Source organism: Parasteatoda tepidariorum, chromosome 5 (assembly GCF_982258835.1).
Source record: "Parasteatoda tepidariorum strain Cologne lab strain chromosome 5, Ptep-v5.0, whole genome shotgun sequence".
NCBI lineage: Eukaryota > Metazoa > Arthropoda > Arachnida > Araneae > Theridiidae > Parasteatoda > Parasteatoda tepidariorum.
Window position 1 is genome coordinate 61,528,774 of NC_141759.1, and position 17,030 is coordinate 61,545,803.

Here is a 17,030-nt window from a genome sequence, read left to right on the forward strand (position 1 = left end):
TCTGTGTATAGAGAGGATTTGGGATGTTCTCCAGCTGAGTTGGTTTATGGAGAGAATCTGCGTCTTCCGGGACAATTTTTTACCTCTTCGGAAATAGAGAAGGTCGATAATATGTTTTTGCAAAAATTGAATCGTCACCTACACGATCTTAAGCCAGTTCCGACCTCTTCTCACGACAAAAGACATGTTTTTGTTTTCAAAGACTTGGTTGCGCTTGCACACATGTTTTCTTACGAGTTGATGCAGTAAAACCAACTCTTCATACACCCTACACTGGACCCTATGCAGTTTACAGTCGTAACGACAATACTTTCACTATCAGAATAAAAGGTAAAAACTGAGTAGTGTCAATTGATAGAGTAAAACCAGCTCATTTACTCTCAGATAGTTCTGATTTAGCAGAACCGCCAGATATTCCTTCCAAATTGGTACAAAATGCTCCTGTTTTACGACCAACTGAAAATGATCGAATTCCTACTGCTATAAAAAAGACTCGTTTTGGACGAGTAGTACACTTCCCAAAAAAGCTAACTGAGGAATTTGAAATTTAATTATTTTTTTCCAGAAGGGGAGATGGTGTGGCGACCGCCACTATCGTTAAATACTTACACTGCGCTGAAACCATTTACCAGTTGTCGCGTGCAATCATTATCTAGCCACGCGCTTGCTTTTTATAAAGAAAAACAATTATCGTTCTTTTTCTTGCCATTTTTTACAGATCTGTTATATTTAATAATAAAATTTGTTAAGTTTGTTTGTTATGTGAATTCGTGTTTATTGATAAGTTAATTCACCTTCTGATCCATACTTACTACTTACTACACGAATTTACACACTGTACTTAGTATTCCGCCTTGTATTTATCCTAGTTTATACTATATTTAATCGGAATTTTTCCTTTTCGTTATTTTATTATTAATCTAATTCACTAGTTCTTATGACTAGTCATCATCTATTATTAAATTTATGAAAACAGTGAAGTAAGTGTCTACAATGTACTAAGCCGTACTATGTCAAGTCTCTTCGTGTCTCCTTTCCCAAATTATTGCTTTATAAATATCAACGACAGTACATTTTTCAATTCTGATGAATCAGTTATGGCCGACTTCAGATCCTGACGCTGAGATCCTGTATTTTTCGTAAACTCGTAAAAGGCCTGGTTTCTTAGGACAGGGCGCCGTCAGCTGGAAATCAGCGCTAACCTCTGATTGGTCCATTTGTGAGTTTGATGGTATACGTCATCGAACGCTCATCTGGAACTACAATTGCCGTCCAACTCAACTGCAGTTGGATTACAACGTGACGTTAACCACAGAAGCAATGGCGGACAACATTCAACAGCACATTGAAATCAGCCAAGATTTTGATTTTGACATTAAACATAGCTTCTTCATTAAACATAGCACTCTTCATTTAGCTCAGCTATAATGTGTTTTTTCTTTGACAAAGTCATTATTTGTTCTCTAAAACACTGGTCGACAATAACAAAATCAATACAAATTCAAAATAAATATTTGTTTACGTTATTAACGCATGCGCAATGAGAGATAATGTCTGCGTTTTACCGACTGCTCAGGCTGAGCTAACAAAAAAGTATTTTTTTGGCGTCACCTCAACGTCAACTTTCCGCTGACGCCCAGATAAGGCGCTAGTTTTAAGAAACCAGGCCTTGAGCTAACAAACCAGTATTTTGTTGGCGTCAGCGGGAAGTTGACGTCCCGCTGACGCTCAGATAAGGCGCTTGTCCTAAGAAACCAGACCTTAAGTGATTACAGCAATTTTTATGGCTCTTCTTCATTAAAATGTTAGTTTTACTTTTTCTCCAAATCACCGAATCCCAACGAAACTTAATTGGTAATTTGAAGTCAGTATACAATTTTTTTAAAAAATTCTTATTTAATATAATAATATAAATCCTCTATAGACCTATCTATAGGGTCGATACACTTTGCAAAAAGATTGTTTTTCACATACTTTTCTTTTTCAGGCTCTTAGAAAAAAGAAGCACAGCCGAAGAAAAAGACATAAGAGTTGGATTTTCAAGAAAAATTCTTTCGTAGAATATGCTAAAGCAATATTCAAACAATCTCTCATAACTAGTTTCCCGAAAATCGCAGCAGCTAAGTCTCGAAAAGAAAAAATATGGAAAATAATTGTATTTTTGTTTTGTTTAATAGGATTCTTATATCAAATAGGTTCTTTCATCGAATCTTACAAGGAATATCCAACAAGTTTGTCTGTTATAGATACTTTTCCAATTGAAATCGTTCAACCAGCTCTAACTTTTTGCAGCAACAACGAGTAAGTAATATTTACTTTCCAATTTGATTTCATCTTATGCAACCCAAATTGAAGCTGGCTTTTTAATTGGGTATTTGCACTTCAAGAAGATCGCGGATACCCACGCTATGACGTCAGCGCCAGCTCTCATTACATTTGCTTTATAAAATACAGGGTGAGCCAGTCAAACCTGCATTTTTGAAAAGGGTGGGAGAGCCGTGAAAGTGGGTGAAGCGAGTTACCGAGGTTACCATTGTGTCCCCCACAACTAAGCATTTCAGTCGCCATGGAGCAGTGGTCTAAACCAGCGGTTCTTAACCTATGGGTCGCGACCCAAAATTGGGTCGCGAAGCATATTTCTTGGGTCGCGCTGAGTCGAACCAAAAAAGTTAGTAATACATCAAATAATAAGTAATACCAACACCTCCTAGAAGAAGTCATTGTGGCTTACTCAGCCTAATTTTGACTTTTTTTTGGGTCGCGACATGAACATATTTCTCAAATTTGGGTCGCGGCTTAAAAAGGTTAAGAACCACTGATCTAAACAACAACGTTCGTTCGCTGTGAAAGCGTTTTACCAAAGTGGTAGTTATGCAGCCACTCAGCGTCGTTTCTGGACGAATTTTAAATTAATCGAAATAGGCCAGTGCCGTCTGTTTATTCAAACAAATTGTGGGTGAAAAACTTTGAAGCAATTGGTGAAGCGAGAAGCAGAATGGCTGGCAGTGCAAGATCAGTGCGAACTGCAACGAATATTGACGGCGTGAGAGTTGCTGTGGAAGGAAACCCTCGGAGATCGGCGCGTCGGCACCATATTACTGGCGTTTTTTTTAAACAGTGAATGTTGTTCCTTAAATGCTTTTTAATGTAGATTAAGATAGTAACAATAAAATGCTGAAATATCCATCCATTTATTTTTTACAGTCATTTCAAAAATGCAGGTTTGACTGGCTCACCCTGTACATAATATTTCACATTAATATATGAATTTTTTAATTGAGTTTCGTTTAGTGACTCTCGAAATCTAATTTTTTTCAAGACAAAATTTAAAAAAAAATTCGATTGCTGTTAACCCTTTGACACAGAGGAGGCACCGGTTATCCTTTTAAATTGTTCTTTTTTACACTCTAATTACAAGCGAAAATGTATTTCGTTATTTTTTAATTCTAAGAAACAATCTAATAGTTACTAAAGAATCTGTTAGGTTATCGGAATACTTGTACTGAAATATATAAATCCAAATCAAGTAGTTTGAAAAAAGTATTTTTTTATGCTTACGTAAAAATTTATCAATAATTGATAGTGTAAATTAAAGAAATTTCAATTATGAATAACTGTTTCTCTCATATCTAAATAAGTGTAAATAAATACAAATCTGAAAAATTATTGTTTGGAAGTGAATCGTTTTTGGAAGATTTAATTTAGATCCTTTAACCCGTTTTGGAGCTTTAAACGTAGAAAAAGACACCGGTGTTTTATTACCATAAATTAACCATAAATTAGCAATAACCATAAATTATTAAAATGCTAAATATAATATTGTTCACTTATTTTGACCGAAATTAATGCAAACAAAATTTTTTAAAAAAAAGTATAAAAATTCTGCCTCAAAGGATTAGCAATTTGGAAATCATATTTCTTGAAAAATTAAATTAACTCATCACTACAACCGCAAAAGCATATTTAAGGGAAATAATTTCATACAATAATAATAAATTTATATTCTTCGTGTTAGAGTTAGGAGATTTTGACTAATAATCAACCTTTCTAATCATTAATTTATTTATCCTTTCAATTTTTTATTCCGTGTGTTTTTCTTTTGCAGGATAAGGCGTCATATTTATTGCACAAGAAATGACAGTAAGTGTATTCAGCACGAAAATGCTACAGAATTTTGCCAGATATACTCACATTTCTGTAAGAAAAACAAAGAAATAGACTTATTAGTAAGTCAGTTATTTCTTAATCATAATAAGCTTGTTTTCAGGTTTCGCTTATTTACATTTAACGTTAGGTAAAGTTGCTTAAATTTGGCATATTGACGACAGTAAATGAGTTGACTCATTTTCATGCATTGTTTATGTGAGTGACAGTAGAAACGGATCTTCGATTTCGTTCTAATTATTACTTACTCTGATTATAAAAGCTCTACCTCTTTACCTTCAAGGGAAAAACAAAACAAAAACAAATGATAACGCTGGGAAACAAATTTGTTGCATTAATGCAAGTACTTGCTCTCATCGAATCGGGTGTGGGGATTTTAAATCTGAAATAATAAGTTTTGTTCCGAAAGCTATAATTTTTTTTTAAATGGTACTTTTATTTTTTGTTTTTGTTTGAATGTACAAGTTTATTAAGAACATATTGATTTTTACATATAAATAAATAAACATAAATAAATAAATATACAGTCGGACCTCTATTTCACGAAGTCACTAAATCCTGATAATAAGTTCGTTATATGGAAAATTTATTAAATAGAAAATCACATTTTAAAATATGTAAGCAAAAAACAGGTTTTAAATTCATAAACACTAGACATAATTAAAATAGCAATTGATGCACTTTTATCTCGTAAACTAGTATCTACTATTTATTTTATAAATCTTAACCATTAAAGAAATCTGCAAGCAAGAATAGAGCAAAAGATTATCCAGTGTTACACTATCATGTTATATACTTGTTTCAACTAAAAAACGGCTGATTTTAAGTATAAAATTATAGTTGCATTTACTATAAAAGTAATTTTAAACATACATTACAACATGCGTACTTGAGTTAAATTACTACGGATAAAAACCGCTAGTAGGAACTGAGTTTTTCGTTTGAAAAAGGGAAAGGAAATTTATTGCTTTCTTTAAGATAATTTTTATAGAAAACGGTAATACATTTTATAAAGCAGTGGCTTCGAAAATTAATTCAAGGTCATATCCCCCATAAAATGTGTTAACAAGTTTGAAATGTTAAGAAAGTTTTTGGAAAAATAGGGAAAATGGATCCCAATGAAAAGTTCGTTAAATAGAAAATTCACTTCACTATTTGGAAGTTATTTTAGAGAGAAATTTCCAAAATGTTCTTGGTTCCTCGAAAAAATTCGTGAAATAGAGAAATTCGTAAAATGGAAGTTCGTTAAATAGAAGTCCGACTGCATTTATATTAGATATGATAGAAGTGTAGTTGAGCAGGAAAATTGATCAAAATAAAAAGTTTTTATCAAGTAATCATCGTGTGGAGAACAAGAATTAGAATAATCGAAAATTGAAGTGATTCACTCTCAAAATCTAGGGAAAATCTTGCAAACAAGTCCCGGTTAACTCTTTTAAGTCACATGCAAAAAGGGAAACGTTAGTAATTACCATTAACAAAGCAAAAGGAAAATCAAAAAATATTAATTTTCGCATACATAAATCAAAAAATAGAACCAGTGTGAATAATAAAATGTGAGAACGCGTTTAATATTTTATAATAATTATTGAATATTAAATTAAGAAAGAAAATTTAGAAAAAGAAATAACATAAGTTATAGCTTTTTATGTTGAAACCCCCCACTTAACATTTGAATTACCATTTAAAAACTTAAAAAAATATAAATATGTGAAATTTTAACTTGCAATGCTTTCCCATTGTTCGAAACACAATTAACATGGAAAAATTATATATATATATATATATATATATATATATATATATATATATATATATATATATATATATATATATATATATATATATATATATATATATATATATATATATATATATATATATTTATATATATATATATATATATATATATATTTTTATATATATATATATATATATATATATATATATATATATATATATATATATATATATATATATATCTATATATATATATATATATATATATATATATATATATATATATATATAATATATATATATCTATATATATATATATATATATATATATATATATATATATATATATATATATATATATATATATATATATATATATATATATATATATATATATATATATATATATATATATATATATATATATATATATATATATATATATATACACTAGCTGACCCGGCAAACGTTGTTTCGCCATATGAATTATTTTTCTAGAGTATGAAAATATATTTTATTTATTGTAAGTATGGTATATGAGTGAGAGGCATGGACCGCTGTGAACGATGACGGAATGAGAAACAACACACCAAATAATAGTTTTTTTTAATTTATTTAACTTTTTTAATAAATTATATATACAACGAAATCTGAAAATATTAGTCAACAATATTATTAATCTCTTAGTGCAATATTAGAGATTATATATAGAAGAGCAATAGCAATAGCTTAGAGCAATAGCAATAGCTTAGAACAATAGAAGAGAGTGTACAGTATTTTTTGTCACTCCATCTTTAGCTAACACAAATAAACTGGATGGTTTGCCCACTTGAGAGCATGCCACGTACAATTGTCTGTGTGAAAAACATGGTGTGCTCAAATCTAAGACACAAACAGACATTGTTTGGCCTTGTCAATGCAAATGCCAATCTAATGGGGATCTGATTGCGTTTTAATGGAATTGGCACATGTGTGGGTATAACAGGGATTCGTGGAAGTAATATACTTTCACCCCGGAATTTGTCATTTAAAATAATGACTTCAATAACGTTGTTCATTAATTCTTTAACGACTAATCGCGTGCCGTTGCACAGCCGTGGTGGGTTCAAATTAAGAAGCAAAATAACCGGAGATCCAAATTTGAGTACTAAATTATGCGGTGGTATGCCTTATAAATCCAATGAGTTTAAGAACTCTGTTGGAAAATTTGCAGCTTCAATAGGATGGCAAACTGTATCAACGGATTTATATGTCACCAAGTTACCTGGTAATAACTGCTGCATCTTCAGATTCAATTCGTTGACGTCCACATTTTTTGCTGCTGAAATCGCCCTTTCTGCCAGTGAACATCGGTGTGTGTGTTCATCGAGAAATATTAGGTTAATGAGAGCATCTTGTAAATCAATGATTGTGCAGAAATCGTCCGGTAATTTTATGCATCCAGTTTCATCCTTAGTAACTTTTTCATCACCGATATCTAACAATTATTTTTATAATGTTTCAGCAGATGGATCTTGAAGCATTTGGACGCGCATATTTACTTTTAGTTGAACATTTTCAACATTACACCACAGTGGAGATGATTTCAAACAAGCATTGCTCTCATCAGCGCTAAACGCGGAATGACGGGAAATGTTAGTCTGAAATCACCTGAACTGCCGCCAAATAATTTCTCATTGTTTATTATATCTTTCAATGTCCTGTTCAACGCCTCAAACGAATGTTTGTGTGCCATAGTGCATTCATCCCAGATGATAATTTTACAGTGTTTAAACACTGTGGCCGTAGAGCCATAGTAGCTTCACTGGAGGTGATGTACCAGCCAATTTGGTACAGCGTTACTTCATCGTTGTTACTCACTGGAAGAGCAGTCATATTGGTATTTTCAACTCGAAATACTGCTATATCACTTCCTTTATTCACATACTTGCAACTATATTTGATGTTCTTCTTTTAAGGGCGAGCATAAGTATCAGAGTTTAATATGACTTGTTGCAACGTGCGTGAAAATTGTTTTTGGTTTATCATGTTTCTATGTCTAGTTTGGATTGTGTTGTGATAAAATCAAAAGAGTAATCTTAATCGTTTTAAAGGTTTATGGTTCTCTTGTTGGCAACACCAACCAGCTAAGTGCTGTTATACATTCTTCTCTCTGCTGTGTGCAGTTGTTATATGTTCATGTCCTTTTAATTAAATAGTAACCAAGTATTTCTTTAGCTGTGTGATATTTTATTTTATACTTAGTAGTACACTTAATTTTAACAGGTTATGGGCCCCAGCGATTAATCTGTTACTATAGTATAAGCTATTCTTTGTGAACTGATATCGGTCTTAAGCCTAACTGAGTGATAAGCGTTGACTGTATTTTGTTGAGCTTTGATTATGGAGTTTAAAACTCAGATAGAAAAATTAAAAGTTTCAGTCAACTGGTCTAAGTAGAAACGACAAATTGAATTGTTATTACGTCATAATGAAGTGTTGGACATCGTAAATGGAAGTAGGAAATTAACTGAAAATCTAAGTGAAAGTGCCACAAGTGAGGAAAGAACTGCATATGAAAAGCAAGTAAGAAGTTTTTCCAAAGATGATGCTTTGGCACAGTTAATTTTAGTTGGTAATATGGATGATAGCAATGTAGAATTAACTTCTACATGTGACAGTTCTAAAGCTACGTGGGAGAAACTGCTGTCTGTTTATGAACAGAGTTCAGGTCAAAGACTTGATAGGTTAATGGAAAACTTTTTTGCAGTATGTGAAAAAGATATGGATGAAGACATTGCAACTCACATTGCTAAACTTCAAAGAAATTTTTCAGAGCTTAATGATGAGTTAAATCGAGTCGCCAAAACTATTTTGCCTGATCTGTTATTGATGAGCAGAATTCTATCAACACTTCCGCAGGAATACTTCGAGTTTAAGAGTGTTTGGGAGTCAGTTCCCATTGAAGAACGGAATGTCAATAAACTAACTGAAAGGTTACGCCTAATAGAGATGAGGTTACCCGCCAAACAAACAAGTTCTTCGACAGCCTTAGTGGTTTCAAAAAAGAAATTTGAAAGAAAATGCTATGTTTGTAGAAAAGTTGGACATTTTGCAAAAGATTGCTACAGAAATAAAAATAAAAACAAAGTTGATGGTGATGCCTTCATGTGCTTTGGTGAAAGTAACACAAACAATGAAGTTTGGTTGGCAGATAGTGGAGCTACTGCTCATATGACAAAATATAAAGATTATTTTGTGGACTTTAAACAGTTTGATGTACCAAAGAAAGTGTACATTGGAAACAATGATGCCATATTCGCCTATGGTGAAGGTACTATCAATGTTGAAATGAAAATCTGTGGTAATTGGGAACGAAATCATTTAGCTTCTGTGTGGTATGTTCCTGATATTTGTAAAAATCTTTTTTCTATTGGACAAACTATAGCCAAGGGTTTTGAGTTTAAAGCAACAAGAACTGAATGCGTTTTTATTCGAAATGGAAATGTGCGGTTAAAGGGCGTCTGCACAGCTAATGGCCTATATGCTTTGAAACTGAGAGTCCGAGCACCTGCTGTCTCTGCAAATGTATGCATTGCTACAAGAAATGACTTGCAATTGTGGCACGAAAGGTTGTGTCATCAGAATAAAGCGCATGTTAAAGAGATTCTTAATAGACATGATATTAAAGTTGCATGTAAAAATGAACTGTGTGAAGGATGTTGCTTTGGAAAACAATGCAGGAAGCCATTTGGAACTAGAGAACGCCCAACAAAAGCAGGAGAGTTGATACATGCTGATGTAGTTGGACCCATGCATGAGAAATCTCTTGGTAATGCAAAATATTTTGCGTGTTTTAAAGATGACTTTTCAAAATATCGCAGAGTGTACTTCTTACAAGCTAAAAATGAAGTAACCAAGAGCTTTCAAAATTTCATGAATGAAGCTAAAAATGCAGGGCATAAAATCCAAGAATTCTTGAGTGATGGAGGAACAGAGTTTCAGAATTCTGAAGTAAAGAACATTCTTGAAAGTGAAGGAGTGGCCTCTCGCATATCTATGCCTTATACACCGGAGCAGAATGGTGCTGCTGAACGTGAGAATCGTACACTTGTGGAAAGTGCGCGTAGTATGCTACGCTCTAAGAATCTTCCCTTAAAATTGTGGGTTGAGGCTGTAAACACAGCTGTATATGTTTTAAATAGGACTGGATCTTCATCAGTAAAGTCGAAAAGTCCCTATGAACTATGGTTTGACAAGAAAGTTCCTAGCATCAATCATCTAAGAGTTTTCGGTACAGAATGTTTTGTTCACGTACCCAAGCCAAACAGAAAGAAATGGGATAGTAAGAGTCTCAAAGGTATATTTGTTGGTTATTGTGGTGAAAAAGATGGTTACAGAATATATATTAAAGAACAAGACAAAATTATACTAAGTAGAAATGTTATTTTTCGAAATGAAGAGGTAGTCTCAGTGGGTACTAATTATTCTTCTGCTGAGGATATTCAACAATTTGTAGAGGTAAGCAAACTTGAAGAAGATCTTGTTCCTGAAAATATTGAAAGAGTTAGTAACATTATAGATAATGAAAGCATCGCTGAAGGAACAGTTAGCAGAAGACTCCATTAGTGAAGGCAACATTGAAATTAATATTGATGAAGTTACAGATGAAAACAATGACTCTACTTATCTGAGAGATAGAAATAAAGGATTCAGCCAAAAATATGGTGTTGATTTTTCAGAAACGTTTAGTCCTGTTGTTCGATGGGAAACAATAAGAACAGTTTTAGGAGTTGCTTCGAGTAAGAGACTGAGACTTTCACAGTTTGATGTAAAGACTGCATTTCTTTATGGAGAATTAGCAGAAGAGATCTATATGAGTCAACCAGATGGATTTAATGATGGAACTAATAAAGTTTGCAAGTTGCTCAAAAGTATTTATGGGCTTAAACAAGCCTCAAGGTGTTGGAATGAGCGTTTCAAAATATTTGCTGAAAGCTGTGGTTTGCAACAATCTTCTGCAGATCCTTGTTTGTTTTATAATGAAAGTAAAACACTTATTTTAATTGTCTATGTTGATGATGGTATCATAGCCACCAAAGAAGAAGAGATAGCTAATGAGTTTCTTAACAAACTTAAAGCAGAATTTTGCGTAACTGTTGAAGCTGTTACTCATTATTTGGGTATGCAAATTGAATATCTTCATGATGGTAACGTTTTCATACACCAGGAAACTTATTGTAAAAAAATTCTGAATCGCTTTAATATGTTAGAATCCAATCCAGTTAGTGTTCCAATAGAAAAAGGCTTCATTACAAATGAAGATTCACCATGTCTTCCTGATAATGTGCCTTACCGTGAAGCTATAGGAAGCTTAATGTTTTTGGCTATGGTCACAAGACCTGATATCGCCTATGTGGTAGGTGTCTTGTCCCAAGTACTGGAAAAACCAAAACAACAACACTGGAATTTAGTGAAAAGAACCTTTAAATACCTTAATGGTTCTACAAAGTGTGGAATAATGTTTAAAGCTGATTTAAAATGTAATATCCAGTGCTTTAGCGACTCAGACTATGCAGGTGATCCCCTTAGTAGAAAGTCTACTTCAGGAATGGTTTTCATTGTTGCTGGTGGTGCTGTTGGGTGGAAGAGCCAACGTCAAAAGTGTATAGCCTTATCGACAACAGAGGCAGAGTTTGTGGCTGCCAGTCAAGCAGGAAAAGAGGCTGTGTGGATTTCAAATTTGATGAATGAATTGTGTTCTGTTGATGAAATGCCTATACTTAATGTAGATAACCAAAGTGCGATTAAATTAATTAAGAATAATGTTCTCCATAACCGAACAAAGCATACTGATGTGCGATACAAGTTCATAAGAGAACTTTATGAGAACAATAAACTAGGTGTTTCTCACTGCAGTAGTGATTCACAAGCTGCTGACTTATTTACTAAGGCTCTGCCTGAAATTAAATTTGAATATCTTAAGAAATTGATAGGAATGTTAGACTTGTGTACCTAATTTTTCCTTATTTTTTATAGAGAGAACTTATTCATTTTTTGATTTAGGGGAAGTGTTGTGATAAAATCAAAAGAGTAATCTTAATCGTTTTAAAGGTTTATGGCTCTCTTGTTGGCAACACCAACCAACTAAGTGCTGTTATACATTCTTCTCTCTGCTGTGTGCAGTTGTTATATGTTCATGTCCTTTTAATTAAATAGTAACCAAATATTTCTTTAGCTGTGTGATATTTTATTTTATACTTAGTAGTACACTTAATTTTAACAGATTGGAATATGATTAAATAAAGATAGATTTAAGATATACGTTAAATCTGTCCAAAAAATGAAAAAAAAAATTAGTTATAAATCTATTTTCAGACCTACTGAATATACATGTAAAATTTCATCAAAATCGGCCGTGCCGTTTAGGAGGAGTTTAACCACTAAAACTGTGACAAGAGATTTTTATATATATATATATATATATATATATATATATATATATATATATATATATATATATATATATATATATATATATATATATATATATATATATATATATATATATATATATATATATATATATATATATATATATATATATATATATATGTAACATAAAAAGCTTCAATTAATCTTTTTATATTAGTTTCTTCGTTATAAAACAACTCCTAATTTATTACTACTTAATTCTTCAACGAAGCACTTAATGATACTTTTAAAAAACCACATCCTGTTTCTAAATCTATTTATAACCAACTATACATAAATTTAAATAAAGATATTTTTCCTTTTAAGCCTTGTGAGAATCGCGTGATCTATTTAATTAACCAATAGTAATTTCTGAGATTTCCCTCTTTTCCCTAAATAGAGACATTTTAGGATTTTTTGCAAGATTTTCCCTACCAGAAAGACTGTTTGCTGATGGAGTAAACATCACTTTTTCGCTCCCACTCAACTAAGAATGATCAAATAAAAGTTACTCTGATTTAATTAAAATCCTGTGTCTGTTTTCTTGCTCGGTCCGACTGCATCATTTTACAAGCCGAGCAGGATTATAAGAACTGATGAAACGGGCGCAGGATAATAATTGCTTAAATGCTTCTTCAAAACATAAAAATAAAAAATTAACTAAAAGAACACACTTCTACTATGTTAGAAGATTTGAGCCTATTAACGAACGGATCGAAGACTTCACAGAGAATGCTTAGCAGTTCATTGCCAATGCTGCGAAATTAATTGGATTTGGAGGAACCTTGAAAGCATAGTCTGCAAATTTATCAATTTCGTCGTTAGTCAGTGACTCATCTTAACAAAGAAGATGCTTTATTCCCCTTTTAAACTAACTGCCGTGTTTATTCTTGGAATGGTGCGACTATGGAGAAAACATTAAGAAAGAAAAAAAAAAAGATGTTTCGTTTGCTTCACCTTTTCGAGAATTCCATGCCTCTAAAGACCTGTTCCATATTTTTGAGTCCCTGCCTATTTCGAAGTGACAGCGATTCTACATTTCCAGAAGTTCATCTACGATTCTGTTCGCGTGTGCAGTTTAGTGATAGTGCAGTGATTCGCGCAGTGATTCCCAGCGTTTAGTGATCATCCACATTAATAAATTCTTCCATGGTATTCATATAATGAAAATTTACTTAGATCCGTGCTTTTGTTTTGATAATAATTTACAAATATTTTTTGATTATCAAAATATTTGGTGTTTGAACAGCGAAAATAATAATAGATTTTGGTTATATTCTGAAATTTTTTTCTTCTCATTCTTGATATTTCATTATGAAATTTTTATGATTATGAATTTTTCATGATTATTAATTTTTATTCATTGATCTTATTTTGATTGTTTATTTATGCATTTTCAAAAACTTATTGTTATTGAAATTTACTTATTCTTTGAGGAATTTTATTTTATTAAATTGATTTAATATTATTAGCATAAAAATGTTATAGGATATTTAGTTTCGTTTTAATTATATTATGTGTTGTAATATATGATCAATTGAATATTTTTTTTTTAAATTTTGCTTTAGTGTTTATCGTAAAGTAACGATAAATAAGCAACTATGAGATTTAATTTACTTCTAAATGCTATGTTTAATTTTTAAAATTTATTTTGGTTATTTGAATGCCCTTACGGAGTGGCAAAAATTACAAATTTAAAATGGATGAAAATGCCAAAAGCAATATAGATAGAATTGAGTGATAATTTACAAAAATTAAGTATGGATCAAAGTGTACAGGATAAACCAGACATACTAGTCTTTGAGCCTGACATTGGTGTTCAATTCACATCCTGGCTCAAACATTTCGAAAAACAAACTCTAGATGCTAAATGTAATGACGAATGGAAAGTTAGAAATTTTCAAAAATTCATTAAAGGTTCAGCTTTGAAATTGTATATTAATAACTGTCTTAATTGTAATTCATATCAAGAAATAGTTGAAATTTTTAGAGAGCATTATTTTTCACCTCCCTTTGGCTTTAACGATTTTCAAAATTTAAAATTTTCTGGCCAAGCTAAAGACCTAAATTCATATTTTACCGAAAAGGTAGAGTTAGGTCGAAAAATAAATTTAAGTAATGAACATATAATTGAGGGTCTATCTATTGGTTTGCCCCACCAAATCAAAACACTTTTGGTTTTAAAAGAACCTAAAACCCCAATTGAATGGCTCACTATTGCTTCGAAAATAATTCATGATGTACCTACGGTCTTACCCCAAACTGAAACTAAAAAATTACCAGAGTCTAAATTTAATGGGTATAGACCACAATATCAAGGCTGGGTACCAAGGCGGCCATTCTTTAACAACTCTAGTAATCCAAATTATAATCCTCGACAAAATCAAAATTTTTCCCGGCCTAGTCAGAGTTATAACCAACAATCCCAATTTAGACCTAGAATTCAAAATGAAAAGTTTCAAAGAAATAAACAACAAACTAGTCATTTCGCCCAGGCTTCCCAGGAGTTGCCTCCTAAGCCATGTAAATACTGTGATAAGCTCGGTATAACCAATGCTTATCATTGGGGCCAAAATTGTGTAAACAAACCTAATTCTTTTATGACTGAGAATCAAACCCAGCATAAACAAGAAAGTGACCAACCACGAAATTGACAACTAATAGTATCCGGATACATACAAAATGAAAACTATGAAAGTGTCAAATACCCGATTTTGACAAATAAAACTATCCTGTTAAATATTGATACAGGTAGTACTTTAAATATCATCCCAACTAAACTTTTTGAAAAACTTAATGTCCAAAAAGAAAGAAAGAACTTTGTTAATGTAAAACAAACAAAAGGTATTTTGCAACTTGACCAAACCTGTACTTTAAATTTAAAAATTGGAAATATAGCTAGGTCAGTGGAATTTTATATTTTAAATACTGATCTACCTTATGCCATATTGGGTTTAAAGGAATGTAATGGGTTTAAATTTGTGATTGATTGTGATAAACAAGTTGTAATGCAAAATCAGAGAAAACTGATCACTTTTTCGGATTATAAAAGCAACTTGTCTTTACACATTTCTCCTGAAATCCAGGTTAATGATTGCAATAAAAATACCAATAAAGAAAATAAAGCTAAGAATAAAAATAAGGAAAGTAGAAATAAAAGAAAAAATGTTAAATCAAATAAAAATAAACAAAAGGAAGAATTTGTTATGGAAAATAAGATTTTGGACGTGAAAATAAACAAAAATAAAAATGTAAACAAAGAGAATTCTAAGAAAAATAAAACAAAAAGTAGACTTAAAAATAAAGATTTAAATAGCAAAACTGAAAATAATCTTGAATTTTCAAATGTTCTTGAGACTAAATGTGATAATGGTGCGCAACATTGTCAAAATCATGTTGACGGGATTATGCAAATTCAAGATGATGAAAAAAATTCCCAACTTCAGGAAATTTTAGAAGATTTTTCAGATATTTTTGCTAAAGATAAGTATGATGTAGGGACAATAAGAATTGAACCTCAAAGGGTAAGATTAACATCAGACTTACCAGTATCCTTACGAGCATACAAAACTTCCCCAAAACAACAAGAGGAAATAGATAAAAAAATTGAAGAATTGTTAAAGCATAATATAATTAAAGAGAGCTCTTCTCCCTATTCTGCTCCAGTAACTTTAGCTTATAAAAAGGATGAAAATAAAAAAAGTAGATTGTGTATAGACTTCAGAAAATTAAATCAAATTACTAAATCGAATGCAGAACCATTACCTCTTATAGAAACTCTTATAGATAAATTAGGGAACAGTGTTTATTTTAGTAGACTTGATATGGTAAGTGGTTATTGGCAAATTCCAATCAACCCTGAGGACACTGAAAAACTTGCTTTTGTCACCAATAGTGGGTTATACGAATGGTTAAGATTGCCATTTGGGTGGAAGAACGCCCCTAGTATTTTTCAAAGAACAATACGTAGAATACTCACTAAATATAAAGTTTCATTTGCAGCTAATTATTTGGATGATATCATAATTTATTCTAATAGTTTTGAAGAACATTTAAATCATCTAAAGGAAATTTTTGAAATATGTAGATTTGAAAACTTAAAATTAAAAGCTTCTAAATGTTCTTTTTTGCAAACTAAAATTCAATTTTTAGGGTATGAAATATCTAATGGTGTAGTAACTCCTGATAACAACAACATTGAAGCAATTAAAAACTTGAAATCTCCAACTAATGTTAAATCTCTTCAACGATTTTTAGGTTCAATAAATGTGTATAATAAATTTATAAATAATTATGCTAAACTTAGAGCACCTTTAAATAATCTCTTAAAGAAAAATACACCCTGGTGTTGGACTCCCAAATGTCAAGAAGCATTCGAATTTTTAAAAAATGCTTTAGTTTGTAAACCAATTTTGAAAATATTTAACCCTAAGTTACCATGTCATATTTTTGTTGATGCAAGTCAAAGTGGTGTTGGAGCAATTTTGAAACAGCCAGATGTTTCAGGTGTCTTACATCCAATAGCATTCCATTCTCGTTCTCTTAGAGACTATGAGAAAAATTATGCTATCACAGAACTGGAATGTCTTGCTATTGTTGATGCATTAAACAAATTTTATCATTATTTATTTGGAAATAAATTTACCATACATACAGATCATGCGGCTTTAGTT